Source organism: Neovison vison, chromosome 3 (genome assembly GCF_020171115.1).
Source record: "Neovison vison isolate M4711 chromosome 3, ASM_NN_V1, whole genome shotgun sequence".
Taxonomy (NCBI): domain Eukaryota; kingdom Metazoa; phylum Chordata; class Mammalia; order Carnivora; family Mustelidae; genus Neogale; species Neogale vison.
The window spans coordinates 198,585,996-198,606,460 of record NC_058093.1 but is presented as its reverse complement, the minus strand read 5'-3'; the positions used below and the strand labels follow the sequence as shown (position 1 = coordinate 198,606,460).

The 20,465-nt window shown below is 57.8% G+C and overlaps 1 protein-coding gene across 9 annotated transcripts in view; it reads left to right on the top strand.

Moving 5' to 3' along the window:
• NCOR2 (nuclear receptor corepressor 2) overlaps positions 1–20,465 on the top strand; it is a 207,698-nt gene that overhangs the window by 30,101 nt on the left and 157,132 nt on the right. The gene's annotated exons all lie outside the window — the stretch shown is intronic.

Genomic DNA, 20,465 nt, shown 5'->3' with positions numbered 1-20,465 from the left:
CAGCCATGCCCCCAGATGGGCTGCAATCCTCGTTTTACAAACAAGGAAACTGAGGCACAGGTGGGTCACCTGTCCCGAGTTTCAGGCGGAAGCCCAGACCTGGGACTTGAACTTTTTCTTGACCCTCCCAGGGAACCTGGCAGACTCTTTCCCAACATGCTCACTTGGCAGCAAGCAGATCAAGGCCCGTATTGGACAGGTCTGTGCCCACTGCCCGCCCCTCCACCTGGTGCATTGGACGGCGGGCCCTCTTCCACACCAGGGGGACTGGAGCAGGGTCATACGGGCACAGGCAGGGTTTGGGATGTCAGGGGAGAGGGAAGGCAGTCCAGGAACATGTCGTGAGTGGAAAAAGCTTGGAGCTGAGAATTCGGACATTGGCCTGGTTGGTGCAAGTGTCTTTTCTATTAAGTTGATTTTTAATGAGGAGAGGCACGGTGCTCCTGAGCCAGGACCCGAGGGTCCGGCTGCCTGAGTGCAGGTCTTTCTTGGCCACTTATCTGTGGGACCCAGGGCAAGGCCCTTTGGCTCCCTGTGCCTCAGTGTTCCCATCTATAAAATTGCCTCAATGTTCCCATCTATAAAATAGGGATACAACTATAGCTCCCTGCTCCCTGCCCCCACAGGATTGGTGATGAGTGGATTGTTGCTAAGATTTCTGGGTTTTATAATTTTTTTAAGCGGCTAGAGGACTTGTAGCGGAGGGAGCTGAATTCATGGCCCCCTCTCCCAGTGCCCAGTCCCATCGCTGGAGTCACGGGACTTGGCTCAGGAAGGACAGACTGTGCTCCAGACCTGGCAAAGACTAAGGCTGGGGGTCCTGGGAGACCCTGGTGGACATGGCAGGGACACTCCGTTCCCCTCCCCTAGAGCTGGGAAGATTTGGAGACCTAGGGGAGGGTGCCTCCCAGAGGGGTTGTGGAGGGAGGGGTCCTGGGTCATGAAATGAGCACCCAGCCCCAGCCCCTACCCTAGAGGAAGGAGTGGTCAGTCGGGGGGGCCTCCTAGAATTGGCAGCTAGCCTCCTTCCCGGCTCCGTGGCACTGAGGGTCCCAGAGGATCCCAGAGGGTCGGCTGGCTGAGGCTCCTGGAATGGGGCATGGGCTTTGGTGAACGTGCGGTACTTAGCAGGTGGTAAGTGCTCGTTCACCATTTCCCGCATCTTTCTCTACCTCTTACTGATAGAGCTGTTTTCTTTTGGGGAGTGAAGAAGGGGTGTCAGCTGGGCCTGGCCCTGAGGAGGGTCTGGGGGAGCTGAGCAGCTGGCGGGGGCCCCAGCCTGACCTGCTGTGTCCGTGGCAGGGCTGAGATCAGGTACTCTGGGCTCCTCTGGGTTCCCAAATACCTCCCGCCTTTGTTCCCCTCCCAGTCAGATCTATACCAGGTGCAGGTGGGTACTTGGAGGGACAGCTGGGGTCCCCTGTGCAGCCCAATTCTGCATGGGGTAAACTGAGGTTGAGAGTCAAGTGGGGGGAGTTTCAGTCCTCGTCCCTGACACCAGCCCGAGGCTGATGTCTTGGGTTCCCCGGTGGTTCTGCAGCAGGTGGGCCTCCCACAGACCTGGGTGCAAATCCACCTCGGTTTCCTCATCTGTCAAATGGGTGTCCTGCAAGGTTGTCAGGGGCATTGCTGGGCCCATAGCAGGGCTCAGCACATTCTGGCTCAGACCTGGCTGCTATCAAGAGGTTTTATTCCTCTGCAGAATAGGTACATTCACAGAATGATTATTCTGCAAACACCTACTGTGTGCCAGGTGCTGGAGAAGGGGCCTTGAGTAGGGGAGGCAGATTGTAAGCAAGTCATATACCCACAGTGTGTCCTGTGGTGGGAAGCCTGGGCGTGAAGAACCAGCAGAGGAGAGAGGGGGTTTGGGAAGTGTGTGGGTGGGCTGGGGTTGCGGTTTCAAACGGCAGAGAGTGAGGGGAGTCAGGGTGGTCCTACTCAAGAAGATGGCGTTTGAGCAAAGACCTGCAGGAGGGGAGGAAGGGAGCATGTGGTTCTCTGGAGGAAGAGGGAACAGCCCCTGCGAAGGCTCTGAGGCTGCTTGGAATGGGCCTCTTGGTTTGCAGGAGACCATGTGAGATATGGGTGGGGTGTCCTTGGGGCAGGCCTCTCTCTTTTGCTCCTTTGCCCTCCACCCCCTCTCCCCCAGGAGGCAGGAGGGATAGACAGGCTTGGAGGCTACTTGCTTCCTTGGGCCCTTTGTCCCTCGTGGTGGGTCTCATCGTGGAGGTGGGGAGGCCTAGGCGCCCCCGGTGGTCGTCCCCCTGCAGTGATGAACCCAGCTAAGTTTGGGTGCCTCTGAAGTTGAAGGAAGGCAGCTTTGCCTGGGCCGGGGGGGTGGGGGTTGGGGAGTGGGGGCTTCCTGCTTCTCCTCTGCCTCTTGGTCCTCCATCAATCTGCCTTACTGACCTAATGGGGAGCCTTCCTCCCGTGGCTGAGTTATCTGCTTGTCATACCGTGGCCCACCCGAGGACGATAAAAGGGCTTTTTGTCTGCAAGCACTTAGCTTCCTCCTCTGGGGCGATCCATCACGTCTGAGGAAGGAGGGAGGCAGACAGATGGGGGAGGGGGCGGGGGGTCCCAGGAGCCCCCGTGGCAGGACCCAAGTGGCTCCTCAGCCCAGAGACAAGGTCTGTCTGGGGACAGGCAGGGGCAGCTGGGAGCGGGACCTTGGGGGGAGTCGCGGGGCCAGATGTCTGAAGACCCAGACGTGTGGACTCTTTGCCCCGCAGCTCCTGGTTGGCGGCTTGAAGGCCTTTCTGAGACCCTCACCCCGGGGCAACCTGGTGGGACCAGAGCCGGGGCTGGGGGAGCAGGCATTTCTGAAAGAAGAGGCAGCAGGGCAGACGAGCAAAGGCCAGAGAGGACCTGGGTCCAGGGTCCAGGACGGTACCGTGACAGTCGCAGCACACGCTCGTGGCGCCCCCGTCGCTGAGACCCCCTTCTAGTAAGCACCTCATGGGGTTATTGCATTGAATCCTCGGAGCGACCCCATGAGATGGGGACTGTCGTTGTCCTGTTCTACAGATGAAGAAGTCAAGGCACAGGGAGGTGAGGCGATGTCCCCAAGCATGCAGGTGGCGGAGGGAGGATTTGAACTCAGGGAACTCGGGAGTTTCTGTGCTGGTGTCCGTGGCTGGCGGAGGTGGCGTTTAGTTCGGGGGGGGGCGCCTTCAAGCCGATGGGGGTGAGGGGGTGAGGGGGGGGCGCCTTCAAGCCGATGGGGGTGAGGGCTTGCTGTGCGTGGGGGCTCATCTCGGACTGGGGCCTGGGTACCCTGGGGAGGAAGATGGGGACCAAGCATCCTGGGAGGTTGGGGGGAAGGTTCGTGGGGCTGGGCCTTGCTGAATCACGCCTCTCTGAAGTCCCTTTGCTCCACCTGGGGGCCGTAGGTCCACTGGCTTTCTCCCTGGTTGGCGAGGCCCTGGTCCCTCCCCCGGGTGGAGGGGATGAGTGCATGGGGGGGGTGGGGGGGTGTCTCTGCCCCGGACAAGCTGCCCCGCCCCCTGCTTTCCTTCCTTCCCCCTCCTCCTGCTGCCCCTCCTTCCACTCCCCTCCATCACTCCCTTCACCTCCTTCCCCTCTTCCTTCCTTCCCCTCCTCCCTCACCACCCCCTCCTCCTTCCTTCCCCTTCCCACAACCCCCCTCCTTCTCCCCACAGGCCACCCTCAAATGACAGCAATTAATGGTACCTCTGATGGCGGGCTGGGAGGCCGGGGCTGACAGTTGAGCGTGTCTGCCTGCGGCTGGCCCTCTAATCGGGCCCGGGGGACGCCCCCTCCTGCCATGACTCCCAGACGCCGCCTGCCCGCGCCATCACTCACAGGGTAGCAGGGAGCAGGGGCCGGCCCTGGCCGGCAGGCGCGTGTCAGCCGGCACAGAAGCTACCCCCCAGTCCCTGCCGTCCTTCTATTATTACCATTTTTTTCTTTCCTAAATGGGGGGCTCTGGGGTGACCCTTGTCCTACCCTAGTTAGTGACCACCAGGGTGCCCTTCTCCACCAGAACGTCCTCCCCGCGGGCCAGCCCCTATCCCAAAATGACCTCTGGGGTACTGCGCTGCGCCCCCATCCTTCTGTGTCTGCCCCCCTAGGTGGGATGTCGAGGAGCCTTGTCCTGTTTTGGACATGAGGCATCAGTTAAATACTGGAGCCCCTGCAGCCAGGAGCCTTCAGTGACAAGGGTAGCTACCCAGACCTGGAGTCTTGTCTGGTGGGCTTCTCCTATGTGTTGTGGGGGGGTGGGCAAGCATGCTAGCCCGTCCTGTCCATGCCGGGGTCTGGTGCTTGCCCATTCGTCATTTTGCAGCAGCAATAATGAGGCCCCTGCTGTATGCCACGGCCTGCAGCTGGTGCTTTTCACCTCGGTTCATTTTCTTGTACAGTAACTCTCCGAGGAGAGTGCTATTTATAACCCTGCTCTTATAGACGGGGAGCCTGACAGGCAGAGAGGCAAAGTGACTTGCCCTAAATGACCCAGCAAGGAAGGAATAAATCCAGGATGTAACGCAGACCTTCCTTGTCCAGGGCTCATAAATCAGGGCCGTGGGGGTAACTTGGGTGGACAGTGAAGGAAGCCGCAGACCCGACCGGGAAGTGGGGGAAGTAGTGTCCAGGCACCTGAGTGAGGTTAAGGCTGCTGATTTTCATATATGGATTTCTCTGTGGTGGTTCACGAAAATCAGCCCGACTGAGGTGTAATTAACCTGGAGTAGGATATACCCATTTTAAGGATTCACCTCTATGGGTTTGGATAGTGGAAAACATTTATCTGAGAACCACAGCAATCAAGATACCGAGTGTTTCCACCTGCTCCAAGAGAATCCCTGTTCCCCCCTCAGAAGCCCCCGCTGATCTACCACCAAGGAAGTTCTAGAATCTTCCAGATTTTCATAATAAAATGATAAAGAATGCATTTTCTTTCTGGCGTGTTTTGCTTCTTTCTGCATGTTTCTGGGTTTCCTCCGTGTCTTTGGATGTATCAATAACTGCTCCTTTTTAATTGGTGAGTGCATACGAATGTGCCACAGCTCATTTATTCATTCACAAGTTATGGGCCTAGAGGTTGTTTCCAGTTTGGGGCTCTTAGGAATAAAGCCGGCAAGTCTTTGTGCCTCTGACTGCTTTTTCTTGCCTTATTGCATTGGCCCACACCCGGGGACATGCTGGGTGGCAGCAGTTGGGTTTTTAAGGGTAGCTAGCTGTGGGCGTTTTTCTTAATACTCCCATTTTACAGATAAGCAAACTGAGGCTGTGAGCCGTCAGGTGACTTATCTAAAGTCATTCTTCGAGAGCTGAGTTCTCTTTCTCCTCCTCGGAGCTGGGAAGGGCCAAGGCCTTGTGTTGCACTGATGGCTTTGCTGGTGCAGAGGGTCCATCAGGCCTGGAACTGATGGCTAGGTCGGGGGACAGACCCACCCCTCTTCCCGGAGGGTTTCCTCTGCTGGAGAGCGAGGGTGTGGTGGAGGTACCACGCCTTCTGGGTCAGGCACGGTAGGCTGGCTCTGCTGAGGGAACGTCAGGCCTTGAGTGATCCCGTCATCTTGGGCAAAGTCATGCAGGCCTTCTGGGGAGCTATTTTTGGGGCAGGGCAGGAGCATGACATACAGAAGCCCAGGAATGGGGGTGGGGACAAAGAGGGGAGCCTTCTCCCTCGCCAGAGGGGTGTTAGCTAAGATGACTTTTCGGGGAAGGAGGCCCGTAAATTAAATAAGCAATCCCGTAAATAAATAAGTAATGAAGTTAGTGGGGTGCCTAATTACATCAAATTCATAATTATGGATGGATGCCTGCCCCATAATTGTACTTGTTTTTAATCTTTGGCTCCGACATGCGTCTTCTTCCATCTGACAGTAATCCCTGCCCCAGCTGGAGAGAGGAGGGAGGCACTGCCTTGCGGGGCTCCCAGTGAACCTGGTGATGGGGCCCCCCTGGCGCCAGGGATCCAGGCGGACTTGTTTTCATCCCTGTGGTCAGGTTTAAAAACCTACACTGTTTGGAAATTGCCGTAAATGCCAGTGATAATAACAGAGGTTGTAATAGTAATCGTGTTTGTTGCCCTTCACATGTTATAATTTACTCTTCCCCAAACCCCCCTCTCCCCCCGTAAAGCAGAGATTGTTATTATCCTCAGAGGAAACTGAGGAACAGAGAGGTTAAGTGACTTGCCTGTGCTCACACAGCCAGTGAGATTCACACCCAGGCTGTCTACCCTGGGGCCAAGGTCATCCCAGGTGGGACTTCTCCTGCTGTCCCTGTGCTGGGCTGTGTTAAGGCTTCATGCATTTCCTGAGGTCTCCTCAGCACGTTGCTTGGAGGGAGAGGCCGATTTAGCATGGCTCAAGGCCTCTAGAGGCGTAAATGCTGAAAAGATGATGTCATGCCTTCCACGGTGGCCATAAATCAAACAGGAACCCTCTGAACCATAAAATAAAAATGTTTATTTTTCATTTAAAGACAAAGTAAGCCCACTGCTGAAGTTAAAACGCCCTCTTCTTTCTAGATCTTCCCTTTTCCCTTGGGTGGCTTTGATTTGCTGGTGTGGTGGGCATGCCTCACGCCGCCCGTGGCGCTGGGTTGATCATCCTTGGACCCCTTGTCCAGATGAGCAAACCAGGACTTGAGTGAGGTCACAGCGGGTGGGGGCGGGGCTCCCATTCTAACCAGCTCCTCCCACCTGACCTGGGGGACAGAGACCACCGCAGTCCCCCCTCCTCTTGCCTGAGAAGTGTAGGGGTCCTGCACGCCCACGGCTGGCTTCGCCGGGTCCCTCCGGTGCTGGGTGGCCATTTCCGGCCTCACTGGCAAGCCCAGCTGTGCGGTGGGAAGAGGAGACCAGCTGTGCTCACATCGTTTTGGGGACAGAGAGGGTGTGGGGGTGGCTGGAGTGATGTTATCCCACGCGGGCCCCAGACCCCTGGCCAGCGCGGACACCTGCTTTTTCACACTCTGCCCTGTGTCTTGGAACATCTGCCCTTCTGAGCCCTCGACAGGCCTGGGTCTCCCTGGAGGAATTGTCCTGTGGACTGCAGGAAGGGAACACCCTTCGCTTTCTGGGCTGGGCTCGTGCAGCCAGATGGAACCTGTGTTTCTGGCAGAGGCTTTCGTTCGGGCTAGCCTGGGGCCTGCATTCCCCTGTGCTGACTTCAGGTTCGTGGGGTTTGGGTGCGCTCCCTGCCCCTCGCGAAGCTTAGGACGTACAGGAATTGAGGACAGACTCCCATGAAGAATTGTGTGTCTTCGTGGTGCTTTGGGGGAGGGGGCAATCTAGGGAGGCTGCCCGGAGGGGCTGGAATGAGCTCGTCTGAGCAATGATAAACGTCGTATGTAGGAATCAGTAGGAGTACAACACTCCAGATGGGACCTAATACAGAGCAAATACTGTATCTGTTACCAGGGCTGACCTTTCCGGACCGTCTGCCTGCCTTAGGGCCGTGTGAGGGTCTCCCGCAATCACCGCCATTAACAATAGGTTCATTCCAAATGATGCCTGGGCACTGCTTCTGTGCCACGCTGTGCTCTGAGTGTGTCCCAGACATCCACCCATGTACTCCTTGGGGCAGCCCTACGGGGTAGCTTCTGTATTTCATCAGCTCTGTTTTATGGTGGGGCGGGGGGAGTTGGCCGCAGAGAGGTTAAGTGACTCGCCCAAGGTCATACAGCTGGCAGCGGGCGGAGTGCTGCCCAGGCAGCAAGTTTGAACCCAGGCAGACCTACTCCACGCACCTGCTATGAATTGTGGGGGATCTGCAGGCGCCACCTGCAGCCACCCGTGAGCCTGGAGCCAGACTAGATCTCTTGGCAGGGCTGCCCTAGCGGCAGGCCAGGCTCTGTGGGCCACACAGGACTCTGAGGCACGCATCAGCTGTTCTGGGCTGGGCAGGACTGGTCAAAACATGAGGGGTCTGCTTTCTGCCTGCCTGCAGCCAGCCTGGTGTCCCCGTGGCCTCCCGGGGTGGGGCGGGGGGTGTAGACACAGCGAACAAGATGCCAGGGCCCTGCCATGTGGATCCCACAGGCAGTGCACAAAACAAACGTGGTATGGCATATGCTGGCTCTGGTAATGCAGGGTGGGAGATAACTCTGGTTGTGGGGGGCTCACTTTATTTATTTATTTATTTTGGGGGGCTCACTTTAGGTAAAGGAATCAAGAGTGGTCTCTGGGGAGGTGACATAGGAGCTAGGACCTAGACAATGAGAAGAAAGCAGGCATATGAAAAGAAGAGGAATGAGTGTTGTGGATTTGAGAATAGCCTGTGCAAAGGCCCTGAGGCCATAAAGTTTCAAGAATGCTGAGGAGGCCCACGTGGCTGGAATGGAGCCAGGGGTACCAAAGTGGTTCTCTGGATCTGAGGCTGTTCTGTAGACCTAGGGGGTTGGGCTCTTTTCACACTTCAGGCACAAACCAAGTTTAAGGGCTTTTGCCTCTCCCTTTTGTTGTTTTGCTCATTGATTAACTTACATTTACTGGGCACATGGAACGTTCTGGACATTGGTAGGTCCCTAGAATCAGAATGATAGAATTGTTCATGCCTTTGAGGAGTTTAGTGTCCAGAGGGAGAGTGTCAGTTAAACAGGTGACATTGAGGGATCATGTGGAGTTGAGGTTGTTCCTGGGCTGTATAATAAGGTCTGAATTTTTCTGTGGTCAGGACAGGCCTTCTTGGACAAATGTCAATTGAGGGGAGACCCGAAGGTGATCATTTAGGACTCCTGAGTCATGGTGGAGTCACACTCAGACTGGTTTGGGCCACAAGGAGGAATTGATGGGTGCTCATAATGGCAAAGTTCAGGGTAAGACAAGTTCAGGCATGGCTGGATCCAGGGCTCAAACCATGCCTCGGGGAGCTTTCTTCTCTGTGGGCCTTGTTTATAGGCAGGTTTCTGCCACTAGTACAGCCAGCCAAGGAGAAGGAGTCACTCGAAGCCCCGAGTGATATTCCTTTCTCTTGTCGACTGAGACCTTCTGTACTTGTCTGGCTGTTTGCAACAGCCGTGGGGAGGTAGCCAAGGTTGGGGAAAGGGGTGCCCCAAACTCAGATGCAGTTGAAGAAGGGACTGAGGCCAAAGGGAGTGGTGGGGATTGTGGCTAACTGGCAAGCTGGATATTTTGATTTTCTTCTTCAGAGAAGCTAGAAATCTGGATTTTATAAGCAATGTCCTAATTTTTAAAAAACATTGTGTGTGCCAGAAAGAGCTTCCCTGTTGGCCACAGCTGGCTGTCATCATTCCGTGGCCTCTGTTCTTAGCTATGACTTTCATCTCAAAGTATTTTGCCCTTCGTGATCTGGGCAGACTATCCCATGGAATGTAACAGGAGGTCCTGGGGCTTGGGAAGTCACATTTAATACCTCTGGAGATCTCATTTCCAAAAGTTGGGGCCCAAGGCTACAGTAGTCCCTGCTAGAACCCTCCAGTGGAGTTTGAGAGTCTCAGAGCAGTAAAGCTTTGTGGTTAGTGACACAGACTTGGGTCTTACACTCCCTGTGTTCTAAGCTTTGCCACTTTCGCTTTCTGCCCTTGGGCATGTTGCGTTCTCCCTGTTCCTGGGTTTCCCCATCTATAAAATGGGTCGGTTATACTCCATGGCATTGCTGTAAGGCATAAAGGAGCACATAGGACCCTGTGCCCCTGATGCCTGGCATGTTGGGAGCGTGTGTCCCCCTGGACTGGTATTAAATGTTCTTCCTGGTTTGGGTCCTGAAATCCAGCTGGCGGTGGCCGGGAGCATTCCTGGACACCTCTTCCTTCCTTTGTCGCTGGGGCGTGGGCTCCTGGGGCCCCGGAGCAGGCAGCCATCCGCCCCCTGCCTCCTGCCTCGGCCCCAGCCATCCCTGCCAGTTGCTCTTTGCTGTTTGCTGCAGGATGGCCCTGCACTTGGACATGAGTCTGGACAGTTGGACAGTGAGCCCTGCCCACAGCCAGCTCGCAGCTGCTCCCGGGGTGGGGTGGGGGGGAGTGGGCCCCTTTTCAAAATAAAAACAGGACCCAGGAGCAGAGCCTTATGGGACAGTTGGCTGCCTTTTGCCAGCGTGGCTTCTGTCCCTGGATAAAAGAAGGGCGCATTTTTGTCTGGCGAAATCTCCGTTCCAGGACTGAGAAGGTGGCCTGTTTGGCTTCCTTGTTCTGGAGGTCCCTTTTCTTGCAAGCCCCTTGTGAGTGGCTCACGGATCTCTGTCTCTGGGAAGGAGGTCTGGGTTCCCTGGGGTCTGATTTTAGCTGGCTTAGGCTGGGGAGGGGGTCAGCTGTGGGGTCCCTGGGGGTACTTGAGATGCCCACGTGACTGTCCCCACAGCTTCCAGCCCCGTTCCCCAGAGTCGGGGCAAAAAGGACCGGGAGGGGAGGCCAGCATGTTGCAGAACGTCTGATGCTGCCGCATTGAGCCTCAATCACGTAGTGGAGGGAGTTGTGTCCGCTTGGAACCTGTGAAGGTGACCTTATTTGGACAGAGGGTCTTTGCAGATGCGATCAAGTCAAGCATCTCGAGATGAGATCCTCCTAGATTAGGATGGTCCCGAAGTCCGATGACAAAAGTTCTTAGAAGACACACGGAGGAGAAGCCCTTTGAAGATGGGTGCAGAGACAACAGGCTGAGGAGCGCCCAGGGCCACCACAGGCTGGACGAGAGCAAGGGAGGGTCCTCCTCCCCAGAGCCTTGATTTCGGGCTATGGGTGTTCAGAGCCGTGAGAGAGTAAAGTGCTCTTGCTTTAAGCACCCCCGGTTTGTAGTAATTTGTCTCAGCAGCCCTAGGAAACCGATGCGGTTTTGTGAATTTTATTTTAATCACAGCTAAACTTTAAAGACCTGTCTGTGGCCTTCAGAACCCAGCACGTCTGGACCCTGTGGCCACAGCTGGCGGTCCCAGCCATGCTGGCCTCCTGGCCCCAGGGCCTTTGCCCTGGCTGTTTCCTCTGCCTGGCACCCTGTTTGCTGAGAAGTTTCCACATCTGCCTGTCTTCTCCACCCAGGCCACTGCCTCTGAAACTGTCCCCAGCATGTGGTGTGACATGAGTTACATCCTGTCTTCAACTCCTGACCTCGTCCCATGTCAGTTCCACAAGGGTGGCCATCACCGTCTTCATCCCTACTGTCTCCCCACTGACCAGGGCGGACAGTAGGGGCTCCATATGTGTGCGTTGAATGGAGGACAGTCCCAGGCCTGGGGTCGGGGACCCTCACCTTCTTGAATGGAGGTGAAATTCGCATCACGTGAAATGAACCATTTCTAAGTGAACCAATTCATTTGTTTTTCGTTCCCGAGCCATGCTGTACACAGCCAACACCTCTGTCTAGGGCTAAAATATTTTCGTCACCTTCTCCCCAAGGAGACCGAGTGGACATTAGCGGTCCCTCCCTCGTCTCCCCTCCCCCAAACCCCTGGCGACCACCTGCTCTCTTGTCCCCGTGGACCTGCCTGTTCCGGAAATTTTCTATCAGTGGATTCACACAGTGGGTGACCTTTTGTGTCTGACGTCATGCACAGAGCTTGACGTGTTCCAGGGTCCCGTGGCGGCAGGTGTCCGTGCTTCCTTTCTCTTTATGGCCACACTGAATGGCATTCTGGGGTCTCTGGAGCACTGGGGGACGCGATAGGAGAGGGGGAGGTGGGAACAGTCTTGTGTTTCTAGCTCACGCTCTCTCTTCTGTTCCCTTGGCCCCAGCCCTGCTCCTGTGGGGTGGGAGGGAGTGGGGATCCCTTCCACTGGGGCTGGACCTTGTGGTTCTCTAAGTCCCACAATGGGTATGGTTTCTGTTGACCCTGAGAGAGGCGGTGGGCAGTGTGCCCCCATTTCACAGCTGGGCAGACTGATGCCTACAGAGGCAAGGGTCTTGCGCCTACAGAGGCAAGGGTCTTGCGTCGGCCCCTGGGGGACCCTTCTGCCTCTCCATCCATGCCTTGATGGCCTCCACCAAAGTGTGTCTTGTTAAATTCTTTGTTGATCATTTTCTGCTGTGCAAAGCTTTGCGGGGCAGACAGATTCCTGGGGATGGTCCCCCTCGGGCTCGGAGAATGAGGGGTTCCTGTGCTCGTAGTTGACCATGCGCTGACTTACTCTGATCTTAAGCTCAGGCTTGGCAGCTGGCTGCACTGAGAAGGAGTTGCCTGTCACAGTTTCTGGTTTTTGGTGGTTTGCCATGTTCATGAAGTCGCTCAACAAACCATCCTGACCCGGCTCCTTGCGGGGGGCCGGGGAAGACACGAGAAATGACGGTGGCAGGACACTGCCCAGCATTGAACCTGCCCAAGGCATTAATAGCTCTGGTCGGGGTGTGGATGAGTTTCTCCTGGTGTCAGGGCCAGTTTCTGCGAAGGTCTGGGCGAATGTCTGGGCGCAGGTCTGTGTCCAAAACAAACAGAAAAGAACAAAAGGAAGCCATGAGCCCTGCCCCGGCTGCTTTGGGCTCTGCTTCCTGGCCGTGTTTTGGTGGGGCTGGTTTCGCCCGTTCCTGAGTTTTGTGATCTGTTACGGTGAGAGCCAACAGGCAGGAGACGGAGCCTGGATCCGGGGACTCAAAATGCAGCTTTGTGTTGCCGGCTGCTTTCTGTAGCTTGGTGTCCCAATCTGTAAGGCTTTGAGTAGCCCAGTCCCCGCGGTGGCATTCAGGACAGGTCCCGGCAGGCTTCCGAAACACTCGATGAGGAGTTTCCTTGGGAAAGGCTAGAGGGTGAGATGACACAAGTCAGCAATGTAGGGCCTCCGTGGGGTCTCTTGACTGGTTTCCTACGAGCCAGTTTCCCCTTCGCTAGTCCCACGGCCACGGACCTTCCTCACACGTCCGTCCGGTCTGCCCCAGACCCTCTGTGGCCCTTCGCCGACCGAATCATGAGGTCGGATGAATGCGGGCCGTGCTTGCCCGTCTCAAACCCCCGCTCAGCCACTTTGGAGCTGTGTGACCCCGAGCAAGCTACTTAACCTCTCTGGGCCTGTTTCCTTCTCTGTATTTTGGGATTCAGAAGCGCACCTGCCTTTTGTCGGGGTCCTGTGAGGACAGAGGGGCCCACAGGTGAGGCGCTTCTGCCGTGCTGGGCACATAGTATGCTGTCACTGGCACCGTCACCCCCGGGAGCCTTTCCAGTCTTCGGAGAGTAGTGACTAGCCCAGAGTGCTGATGACCTCCTGCCCCCTCCGCTCCCCTCCTCCCTGACCTCATCTTCTCCCTCTGCCTCTCTCCACACTAGCCCCCTCTCTGCTTCTGCAACGTGCCAGACGCTGTCCCGCCTCCAGACCTTGGCCTTTGTTGTGCTTCCTGCCTGGGGTGCCCTGCCCCGCGTCCCCAGGGTTAGGGTTAGGGTTTGCCATCTCCGGCGGGCATATATCCTTGGGCCCAACTCCTGGTTGTTGGGGGCAGAGGTGAGTCTCCAGAGCCCCCCGGGGGGGGGGATCCTGCCACTTCCCCTCGAGGCTGCCACTCAGAGCACCTCGGGGAGCGGAGCAGAGCCTGTCCCGGCTGCCGATGGGAAGTTGACACCCAGAGGAGCTCAGACTTGTTTCTGAGTCATCCAGACAGTTGCAGCCAAGGTTCAGACCCCTGGCTGACCACCAAAGCATCCATTTTGGCGTGTGTGTGTGTGTGTGTGTGTGTATGTGTGTGGTTGGCTGTCTTTGTTCACCCCCTGGGCCTGTCACTGAGATGACCCTCGTTCAGAATACCAATGCAGGGGGGTCATGTTTGCTTTTCCTGAGATTACAAGTAGGGCAGAAATATTTTAAAGGCAAAGAGCCGGCCCCTTGGCCGTGTCCCCCCGGAGGACTGGAGGCCCCCGGGAGGGGACCCAGGCAGCAGCTCTGGTTCCTTGCCGGGCCCAGGCCGGGGGAGCCCACACTGCCTTCTGGGCAGGCGGCGGGCGGGTCCGGCCCCCCAGTGGACAGGTCCGGCGGGGAGGAAGCGGGTTAACGTAGAATTCGGGCCTGGAGCTCGCTTTCGCCTGCGAGGAGGGAATAGTGAAGAGGTTTTTCTACCGAGCTATAAAAAGGCCTCCCAGCGTCGGCTGGAAGCCCGCCAGGGTTACCATGGCGATGAGGAATTATTACTTACTGCCAAGGCTGGGAGAAAAAGCGAGTACTTTTGGCTTCCGAAGAAGAGGAGTGGACTTATGTAATTCTCTGTGTTTATAGGCCCGGAGTGGCAGGAGGCGCGGACGGACCGTGGAGGCCTGACACCGAGTTTTGGCCCCGGCGTGGGGTCGGCGGCTGGGGCTTGTGCCTGGTGGGCCTCGGCCTCCGCTTGCCTCGTTGTGGGGAGGGCAGCGGGCCAGGGGCCGAGGAGGGTGTCAGGCCCGGCTGCGGGGGCCTCCCCAGCCCGGGGAAGGTGGGGGGACGCCCATAGTCTCGCGGGAAGGCGAGCGGCCGCTCGATGGGGCCGCCGCTCCCCGTGTCAGTCCTGCAGGAAGGATGGCTTTGATGTTGGACGCCGTGTGTCTTCTGGAAGCCAGCAGAACCGTCTGTGTGTGTGGACTCCCCTGACCCACTTGCTGGCACATTTTACTTCTTTTTCTTTTTCTTTTCTTTCTTTTCTTTTTTTTTTTTTTTTGGTGGGAGAGTTACTTCAAGTTCTGTTGGGAGCTGACGTGAGTGGAAGGCTGGTCATGTGCTCGGGTAAGAGAAGTTTCTGGGCTTGGTGGTGGGCAGGGAGACGCGGTACGGCCAGGTCACCGCCCCGGAGGGGTGGGCAAGGACCGGGAGCCACCGTGGAGCGTGGGGGCGTCCGCCTGGGGGCCGGTGGGTCGCCGGATGGAGGCAGCCTGGTCGCGCCCCGGCCACGGTGGCCTTGGGTGGCCCGGCCCCGTCAGGCAGCAGTCCCGGCGCTGGGGGGACGAAGGGCCGGTGGTCACAGTGGTCGGAGTCCCTGTGGTCGGAAGCAGGGTGCCAGGAAGCAGGCGGCCGGGCGGGAAGGGCTTCTGGCCACTGTCTGGCTGCGGGGTTGGTTGGACATGTGGGGTGGGGACCGAGCTGCCCGGAGCTGGGGCGCACACGTCCTTGCGGGATAGCGGGCGGAGCGGAGGAATCGGGGTGCTGCCGGCACTGTGGCGGCTGGGGGTCTCGGGCTCTGGGCGGTGGGCTCCTCCGCGGGCAGGGGGCTGGGGAGGGGAGCCAGGTGCAGTCAGCGCTGCGGCTGCCCCGGCGCCCGGCTCTCACCGCGGTGGCGCTTGGCCCAGTGCCCGTGTCTGGTTTGAAATCAGCGCCACCGGCCCAGGCTTGTCCAGGGACCTGGCCGCGAGGAGCCGGCATAAACACTGGAAAGTTGGAAGGGCTTCCTGAGCTCACAAGGAGCCTTCAGTTGCAGGGACAGGGATGAGGGAGCGATTTGTCCCAAGGCCTGGGTGCGCCTGGACCGTTGGGAAGCCGTGGGACGTCTCGTGGGGGCCTGGAGCCCAGGCTAGGGAGGGCTGGCTTCCCAGATGGCACCTCTCGTTTGCCACAGACTCGAGATTGAATCCTGCTTCCATCCCTCTTTACGCTGGGTGGCCTTGCCTCGCCTGTGGGGGCCTCAGTTTCCTTGTCTGTAATATGGGGCAATTGTGGGGGTCACACAGGGTTCCGGATGAGGTGAGGGGTTACTACAGCCTCCTGGTTCGTTCTGGGCCCAGACTTCCAGGGTTCGCATCCTGGTTGAACACTTCCTGGCCGTGTGGCCTTGGGCAGCTTCTTTCCCGTCTCTGAGCCTCAGTGTTCTCGTATGGCAAATGGACGCTGCCATTGGTCTCCACGCTGGGAGTGGTTGTATGGCTCAGGGGGGCTAAGGAATGGCCCCTGCACCTCCCCTCTTGGAAGGTGTGACAGTGGGCAGGTCGTGGAACTCAGCTCTCTTGTTTGTACAGTGCGCGTGGCTTGTACTTGGGCCTGGGGGAGAACCGAGACCCACCTGCACAGGGGCCCTGTGGGCTGCTGTGGGGAGATTCCTTTCCTTATCTCCACTGATTTTTCTTTTCTTTTATGTCCAGAACCATCCTGTTCTGTAGGATTTGGAAACCGCAGTCTGGATCTCAGGAGGTGGAGAGAGGGGCTCCCTCCTCAAGCCCCAGACTCTGTTTGCATCTGGGCCTGGGCTGGGGTCCCCGGGGCTGTCCCACTGTGCCTGTTCTGCCCTGTCCCCCACCAAGCACGGGCCAGCACCCCCAACTGCTCGGTGTGGCCTGGAGGCTGGGTAGGCATGGCTGGCTCTCCCACTGAGGGTGGCAGTCATCCTGTTTGTAAATGACACCGGATGCTGGGCCGGTGGCTGGCTCAGGGCCTCTCCTCCTGGGCCAGCAGGAGACGGCGGGGAGTTCCCCGGGTGTCCAAGCTGTCCACGCCACCTGCCTACTGTCCGGTTGTCTTCAGGCCTCTCCTGGGGACCTTGGGAAAGGCCTCTGTAGCAGGGGGCCTCACGAATGTACCCTTGCTGCCCCAAGCCTCAGGTGCCCACTTGGGCCAGCCACAGAGCTGTGTTGTAGCTGTCCCAGCCCTGTCCTGAGGGTCTCCGTGACTTGACCTCCCTTTCCCTCCATACGCACGGAGGTGCAGGTGCATAGCACTCAACACACTTACATCCACACAAATGTGTGTATGCGAGACCCTCGAGGTCTGTGTGAGGCTGACGGTGCATGGTCAGTCTCCTGGTTACACCACGGTACTGAGCTGGGCTTCTATAGAGACGTCACCACTGGGGGAAAGCCGGCTGAAGGGCGCGCAGGGACGTGAGAGGGCACTGAGGCTCAGGTCAGGTGACCCACCCAAGGACCCAGAGTTGGTGAGGGTGGGGCTCAACTCCACCCCCAGCCAGAGCCTGTGTGTGGAGGGTCTTTGGCTGGGTGATCCCAGGGAAGTTGCTTGCCCTCTCTGAGTCTCCGTTCCCCCTCTGCCTTCTCTCCTCACCTGCAGGCTGGGCTTGGAGCTTGAGATAGGGGTGGTGGCTGGGCTCACGAACCGCGAAAGCCAGAGAGCCCTGACCTCTGGGCCGTTTCTCTTGCTTCCTGGGCCCTCCCAGAGCCTGCCCCCTCTCAGCCACGTGTGCGCCCTGTGGGGTCACTCCCGCAGCAGCCAGACTCGCTCCCTGTCTTCGTACTCTATCCTCCTTGCTCTGTACTCCGGGCTGCATTTTTCCTTTCCTGCTTTTCCCTGCGGTAAGGGACTGGTTTCTCTTGGACCTCTTCCCACCTCCACGGCAGTGAGAAGGCCTTCGGGCTGTAAACTAGCCCACCCTAGAGCGAGTTGGTCGTCCACAGTGAGTGCTTAAGCAGGAGGAGTGTGTTTCTGTTCAGCCAAAGCTAATCCAAGGCTAGACATGTCTCCAGAGAGGCTCCCGAGAGAGGGCTGCTGGATTTTTGTCTCCTTACAGTGAGTGGACAGGTAACAGCACGTGTCCCCAGACGTCCAGAGAGGGCTTGATTTATGCCTAAGGATTTGGGAGGGTTCCAGACTATCCCAGGCTGGGGACAGGGGGGCTACTGGCAGGCTTTGGTGGGGCTGAGCAGGGAGGGGTGTCCACAGTCATGTTAGATGATGGAAACTGTGTCTGAGGCTCGGGGAGCACCAGCCACGGTTTAGGGTCTCAGGTGCTGGGTTTTGCTGGGCAGAGCCTGGAGGGCAGGGAGTGGGCTGAGTTGGGGGCATTCTAGCCTCCTGAGCCTTCTGCCTGTTTTTGGAAGCTCCCATCTGGGATCCAGAACCCAAATCCGAAATCCCCGAACCTGCCTGCTGCCTGCGGCTAGCCTTTCCCGCTTCCACAGACCCTGCCTCTGGACCTTTGTACTTGCTGTGCCTTCTTCCTGCAACACCTGTCCCTCATATAGGCCTCTGCTCAAACGCGGCCTTCCGAGCAGTCCCCTGACCTCTCCAGAGTTGCTCTTGTCACCTTATACTGTCATCCTTTGAGATTTAGTCTGTGTCCATTGCCATGTCCCCCAAACCCCTTCCCCCAGGATTCTGTTCATCTTGGTCACTACTGTGTCCCTAGCACTGGGCACGTCTTGGGTCCCTGGTTCAGTGTCCCCCATGGGCTGTGGATCTGGGCCTGTCCCCTTGCGGTGATGCGGCCTTTCTGGGGATGGATGTTTCAACTGTGCCTCCAGGCAAGTCACGCACCCGAGGGTTCTGGCTAGGGAGACGGGTCCTTACCTCCGCCACCCTAGAAATTCTGTGTCTGGAGGCTGAGAACGCCTTCTGGGGTCTCCTGGAAAACTGGGTCCTTTGAAAGGCAGTTCTTGTGTTTGTGCTCAAGAATGCCCCGTAGGACCTTGGTCCAGACTCCTAGATAAAGTCAGAGAGGTGGAGGTCATGAGGGAGACCTGTGGCGGGCAGGGGAGGGGGGTAGACAGCATCAGCTTTGTGTGTTGAGGGCGGACGAGGCAGGACCACCGTTGTGCTGACCTTAATTTATTGAGTTCTTCTGAGGGCCCTCTGAGCCACAGAGAGGGTGAGCATCTTGCCCAAAGACACACAGCCCCAGGCACACAGTATTAGTAGGTAAATGGCATTTGGTACGCCGCCCTGGGAAGGGGCCCCTTTGGCACTAGGAGGGAGCCCCACTCATCTAGGTCTGAGGCCCAGAGATGCCCAAACTCTTCTGGAAGGCCTGGAGTTGGTTTCTGTGTGGCTCAAGAGCCAGAAGGCTGGAGGAGGGCCCCCCCTCTGGTTATCCATTTGCATGACAATGAGCTCTTTGTCCCTGGGTCCAGCCTCCTTCCCAGGCTAATAACATAATTCCCGGCCTGTGATGTCATAATGGGCCCTTTCTGCTGGGGTTGGAGGCCGAGTGGGTAGCTGTGGAGGCTGGGATCGGCGGGTCATAAATGGAGAGGTGCTGATTATCGGGGGGCCGGACGCGATTTCCTTGCAGGATGCCGTTTCATCCTCCAGGAGTGGGATTTGCTTCCCTTTGACACAGGAGCAAACAGATTCAGAGTTTGCTCAGCCCTCTGGCTGAACCACTTTGCGCCTCTTCTTGGCCTGTGAAGTGGGAGTGAGTCATCCCTGGCAGGCCCTCTCCCGGAGACGTGGGTGTGAGAGTCCCTTGCTTCCTGGAAACGTGAGGGAGGCCCCTGCACCCGCAGGTCCCGAGGCAGGACCGCTGTGGGGGGGGGGGCGCAGAAAGTGGGCTCCAACCCCGGGCCTGGGGCTTACCTCTCTGTGTCTCAGTTTCCTCATCTGCTTGATTGGCGGTTCTGCTGGGGCTTGGCGAGGGGCTCAGTGGGGAGCCAGCGCCCCACCGTCCATCGTCCGTGGGCAGCGTCAGGAGGGGCTGCCTTGTAATGGGGTGAATGGTGGCCCCCCCGAAAGATAAGTGCATGCATTACTACCCTTCTCCTCTAAACGTGATGTGCTTTGGAAAATAAGGTCTTTGCAGAGGTTTCTGGACATGAGGTCATTTGGATTCCCCGAGTGAGCCCTCTGTTCAGTGACCAGTGCCCTCCTGAGGGACAGAAGAGAAGGCACACAGAGGACGCTGATGAAGATGGACAGAGACCCCAGGGATGTGGCCAGATGCTGGAGGAGGCTGGGGGGGGGCTCCTGCCCCAGAGCCTTCAGGGGAGCGAGGCCTGCCCACACCTTGATGTGGCACACTGGGCCTCCAGACCTGGAGAGAATAAATTTCCGTTGTATTAAGCCACCCGGCTGACGGTCATTTGTTATAGCAGCCCTAACAGACTAATAGAGCCAGGGACCCCACTCTATGGAGGCTAGAGGGAGCTCTCCCTAGGGAAGGCACGTGGGGGTACTCTTTCCCACCGCACGCTGAGGGTCTGGGACCTAGTGAGGTAGTTGGGGGTAGCTGAGGACACCCCTTTGTGCCCAGGGGCGTGGGGAGCCGTGTCAGAGGGGTCCAGACCCCAAATCCGGAAATCGATTCCCAAACCTGCCCGGCTAGTTCTCCCGCCTCGGGTGACTCTGCTAAGGGTCACAGAACCCAGGAGGCAAGAGGCTCCCCACATTCCATGCTGGGCCCTCCCGAAGCCTCTAACACGCATTCCCCCACCTGCCTGGCCACTCCTGGGCTGCAGCCATCCCCTGCCCCGCCCCCACCCCCAAGCCACCTTGCTTACCAGGTGTCCTTGATAAAGGGAGACACTGAGGTGCAGAGAGGGCAGGCTGCAGCCCCCTGTGCTAGCGATGACCTTCAGACTCTCAGCTGTGGCTAATGCATGAGCCGGCATTGCAGCTCCAGGGAGGAAGGGATCAGAGCTGTGGGGGGGCAGGCGGTGTAGACGGATTAGTTCTTGCGACACGCTGGCCTAGTGTAGATGGCACCCTGAAATCCGACTTTAAGCAGACCCCTTCTTGGCCTCAGTTTCTCTGTTCACAGAGTGGCCTTGGACCTTCGGCTCGGAGTCTGCAGTAATGCTCTCAGTGTTCGGGGACACAACAAGCCACTTATGGACGGCCTGCTGTGTGCACTGAGCCGGGACTCAGAGGTGGACACAACAGAGGCAACTCCTGCCTTCATGGACCGTGCCTTTGGGGTCGTGGGGAGATGGGGAACA